Genomic DNA, 5,342 nt, shown 5'->3' with positions numbered 1-5,342 from the left:
TCTAGCTAGCTGCATACACAGTTTACTTAATCTGAGTCTCAGTTTCCTAGAAGAGTTGTCATGAGGATGATGCATAAAGTATCCAGCATTATGCCTGGAGTTAGCAAAGTTTTGATAAATGGTAGTGATGATGATGATGATGATGATGATGATGATGATGATGACGGTGGTGGTGAGGGAGAGGAGGAGGAGGAGGAGGTTAAAGATGAGGAAGATGATTCAAAGAACCAAGCATTGGCTAATGGTGGCTTTTACCTAAACTTTGGATGAACCCAGCTCACTACCCAGATTAAATATTTTCTTCATGGCACTGAATTTGACCAGGCATTACAATGCACCTTCCTGTTTTTGTAAGATTTCTCACACACACACACACACACACACACAAACACACTTGTTGTCATTTCTAATCTCATATTAAAATTCATAAAAACAAAGAATGGCAGTCTTCAAACAAAACTGAATTATGATACAACACATTTGGATGAAACAATTTTAATTTTAAATTAGATTTCCTTTATTTATATTTTTTTAAGGAGAGAGAGTTTGCCATATGTAGGAAATTTCAAACATTCAAAAAAGAATAGGAAAACATGTGTGACAAAATTAGCAGACGATCTTGACTTTTGACTATTTTCTACATCAAAAAATAAAATCAATAAATATTTTTGCTTAAGATTACAAAAATATTTAGCCATGTATATCACTCGAGATAATTTCTGGTAGTAGCTTTTTCTGAGACATCCTCAGATGACGGTACTACCTTCATAGAGGTGGGTAGAGAAATTGAGGATCAGAGAGAGTATAGAACAGACCTATAGCTTTCATTTGGGAATCCTTCTGGGTGAGGATGGAGTGGGAGGGATATATATATATATATATATATATATATATATATGTATATGTATACACACACACACTAAGATTGTATTGCAAGTTCAACTGAATTTTGTTCTAGTCATACTGCTGCTCATATATCCATTAGTGCTTACTTAATAGCATCATAATTAACTGTTTTCTCTTCTACTGGATTGCAAATTCTTTGCAGAATGGTGCATCAGAGTGGGATGGGGTGGAGGGCTTGGGTGGCAAAATTGTAGTTAATTCAGTATTGTGTTGCCTGGGCTGAGTCTGGTTTGGTACGTAGTGGGTACTCAATGAATGTTTGAATAAATAATTGAATAGATGATTGAATCAGAGATACTTTGAGTGACTTGAAAATACCTTTTTTTTTGTTGTTTTTTGTTTTGGCTGTGCTGCGTGGCACATGGGATCTTAATTCCCAGACCAGGGATGGAACCCACACACCCTGCAGTGGAATGTCGGAGTCTTAACCACTGGACTGCCAGGGAAGTCCCGAAAATACCTTGTTCTTGAAATGAATAAAAAACAGCATGCTTTCTGTTTTCGTTTTCCCTCAATAGGTAATTGGTCTATGGTTGGCTTAGGTAAGGTTGGTAGCAGCCCACTGCATGCCAGGACTGGGCCATCTTGTAACCAACTTGCTTCTGAAAGTGGTCTGAAGTGGGTGGTAAACACTATAAGACCAAATACCAACAGTGCTGTAAGCCAACGGGTACCATTAAGAAGGGAGGGGGTAGAAAGCTTTGAGGAAATTTAATAATAAAATTCAAGATTGCCATCAACTTTATTGACTCGAAACTCAAGATGTTTATAATTTTCAAAAAAGCTTTTCTTGGCCAATTGTATCCTGACAGTTGAGCACATAGCAGTAAAATGGATAATTAAGATTACTGGGAGAATAAAAGTTGCATGTAGGGTTATTACATTAGAATCTCTTGAATGAGTAATGTACTCACAGAGATAAGCTTTATTGCAGAAAACTGATTAACAAGTTTATCGTCTGTAGAGTAGATGTTCTTGTTGAACGCTGAGGCTACTGGAAAATAAGATGGAAAGGACATTCAAAATGTGTTCTCGTTCACATTCCTTGATTAAATCGTGTTTGTCTCAAATCCTTATATGTGGATAAGAAATGTCTGGTAACTTCCCCTTCTATATCTTGAGATGCAAGCATTTTCTCCTCACGGGCTTAGTCAGTATCATTTTGGAGTACTGTATAACTTATTTTGAATAAGTTTATCTTCTTCAGCTGTAAACTATTAGCTCTAAATCGTTGCAGATCACATTTTGGGACAAAAGAAAAAAGAATGAAGAAATGAAACAAATGTAGGATGTAGATAATCTCTCACAAGTATCATTCTTTCAAGTCAGGCATTTTTAATGGGTTTGTCAGTGAAAATTAATTCTTAAGACATTTCTATATTTCCAAATCCCCCCTATCCAGTGGGTATCAGATTTGGGCCATCTCCAAGAACAGGACAGCCAAAATGTCTATGATGGTACGCTTCAATGAAGAGTTGAGTAGAAAGCTGTGACTATTCCCTCTCAGAGCATAGGACTAAAGGTATGGCTGGTAGTCCATACTCTTGGGAGAAGTACCTACAGCTTAACTTCCTCTGCTGAACTTTTTCATACCATCAGATTTGCTACACAGTGTTTGTTGATTGTCTCCCAGTGGCACAGGAAAAATGTGAGTAGTGGTGACAAGAAGCCCAATTAATTGTGTTAAGCCTCATCTTATATACGATATGTGACAATGAGCTATGGAGTAGTGGAAAGAACACCATCCTTGAAGAAGATCAGGGTTCTGACCCTACCTCTGCCACCTGGAAATCTTTGTAAGTCCCTTGGACACTCTGAGACTCAGTTTCTCCACCTGTTCTACCAACCATAGGACTATTAGGAACATTAAATGAGATAGCCTATATACAGTTGCCTTGTGAAATGTAAAAAGTTGTGTAAGTATAAGGTATTATTTTTCCAAGTTATACTGAGTCTTAAAAGGCTACATAAGAATTTTTTACTAAATTAAAAACATCCTAAATTTCCTCTTTTTTATTTTTTTGTGGTACACGGGCCTCTCACTGTCGTGGCCTCTCCCGTTGTGGAGCACAGGCTCCGGACGCGCAGGCTCAGTGGCCATGGCTCACAGGCCCAGCCGCTCCACGGTATGTGGGATCCTCCCGGACCGGGGCATGAACCCGTGTCCCCTCCATTGTCAGGCGGACTCTCAACCACTGTGCCACCAGGGAAGCCCCTAAATTTCTTCTTTTTGACACATCTATTTTACCTTAAAGAAGATTCCTTGGTTATCTGGTTAGAAAATTTTCAACGTAGAATGAGAATATTTTTATTTCTCTCGGGTTTTACAATCATCGTGTGAGAAATGTCTCCCTGGGCCCTTTTCACAACCCAATAGAACTGGACAAGGAACCAGAGGACCTGGGTCTGTGACCAAATCCATCATTAACTGTATGACTTTGGCAGGTCCTATCACCTCTCTGAGCTTGTTTCCCAAACAATAAAACAATAGGAATAGTGCTACTTGACTTGCTTATCTCACAGAATTATTGTGGAAAGCAAATGAGAAAATGGTTGTAGACCACTTAGTAAGTGCTAATAAAATTCTGCTCAAACACAGCATTCCACATTATTCCTCTGACATTACTAATAATAGTTTGCTATAATATAAATTGACTTGACTATAATAAGAATGGCTTTTCATTTTGGGAGTATGTTTTCCAAATGTACAGTTAAATGAAGCTATTATATCTATGTTTGCATGCAAGGCCAGCAAGAAATGGCACTAAAATAAATAACACCTTAGCTTTAGAGAAGTAGTTATTCAAATGGAAGTGGAATGCATTATGGCAAAATATTAGAAGATGGACCATTAGCTGCTTGGTTATTATTGGTAAAAATAGTTTTTTTTCTGTAAATAAAATTATCTCAGTATTATAAGCAATCATTTTCAAACTTTAGAGCAACTTGGCGTAGTTTACTTTGTTTGATACAACCTAAGATGAAATGAAAGAGAATAAATTCCCCAGAAAAATCCAAACAACTAATACAAATAAGTTAGCACCATACTCCACCTATTGAAGCTTATGACATCTCTTTAATTTCCTGAGTAACTGACTCAAATCACCATTCGAAAGGCTCTTCAGGGCCTTCAGGATTATCCAGTAAATCAGATAATTCCTAAGTAAATATCTAATTTTCTTTGTGCTATGCTGATATGGCTTCTCAGGTGAAATTAGTTTCAGAACAAAGAAAGATTCACACAGAAGGAACAGCACATAAGGAAAACGATTTTTTCCCCACATAATCTGGGCCTTTGACATTTTCATTTTAAGAAGAAAAACCATTTAGTAAATCAAAATTACATATTCATCATCTCTCTCCCTTGTGTGCCTCTAAAACAGTTTACTGCCAAAGTGTCTTTAGGTAATAGGCTGATATGTTCTGTGTAAATATATATCATTAGCAAAAAAAGCTATACATCATATGCTATTGGGCACACTGCCATTGAATAGGTTCCATTGAACTCTGTAGGAAAGAGCAATAAGCAATATCAGAATGTTCTGAACACTTAACAGGGAACCAAGTGGAATGTTAAGTAAAAGGAATGGCTCATTTGGAATGTGCCAGTTTATACCAGTTCAGTTCTGGAACAAGAGTGAGTTATTTTCCTTCTTATCAACTAAGCACTCTTTCCAATCTCTCTCTCTTTAATAGGCAGCACTAGGTGTGAAGACTTCATCCATCCATCACCTTGTGCCATCAGTGGTCATGAAGAAAGATCAGCTAACAGCTCACAAGTAGTACAGACTTCAAGAAAGACAGTAGAGCCGTGCTGTTGGCAAAGCAGGGATTCTTTCACTGAGCCCTAAGAGGAGTTATGAAAACAACCCTGGCAACCTGAGGTTGAAATTTTCAAACTCAGGGCAGATTGTGGCCATGAGGTAACAGCCTTTTGCCGGCAATAACTTACCGTTGGCATTTGAGGGAGATACAAATAAACGTGGTTAGACAAAATAGACAAAAAAACATGGATATGTATGTGTGTAGGGCTGATTCACTTTGCTGTGCACCTGAAACTAGCACAGCATTATGAATCAACTGTACTCCACTAAAAATTTTAAAAAATACTCTTTGGTTATGATTATACAAATGTGAAAGCCATAGAACTGATTGAACCTCTGACCACTCTGTGGGAGAGAAAATTAAATATAACATTTAGGTTACCAAAGAATTGAGTAAATAACTGGGACTCACTTGTATTTGGCAAAATCTGTCAACAAGCACTAAACTTGCCATCAAGAGAGTTCTCAGCCTGTATTTCCGACTCTAAACTGCCTATAAAATAAAGATGACATAGTATAGATTCAATGAAGCCAGACGTAGGCCAAAGAGCTCTCCATGTGGTAGACCCTGCACAGGATTTGTCATTTAGATTCCATTTGATGGTGATTCTC

This window comes from Mesoplodon bidens (genome assembly GCF_964165515.1).
Source record: "Mesoplodon bidens genome assembly, chromosome: 12".
Classification (NCBI taxonomy): domain Eukaryota; kingdom Metazoa; phylum Chordata; class Mammalia; order Artiodactyla; family Ziphiidae; genus Mesoplodon; species Mesoplodon bidens.
The sequence above is the reverse complement of the archived record's forward strand: the minus strand, read 5'-3'. Positions refer to the sequence as shown.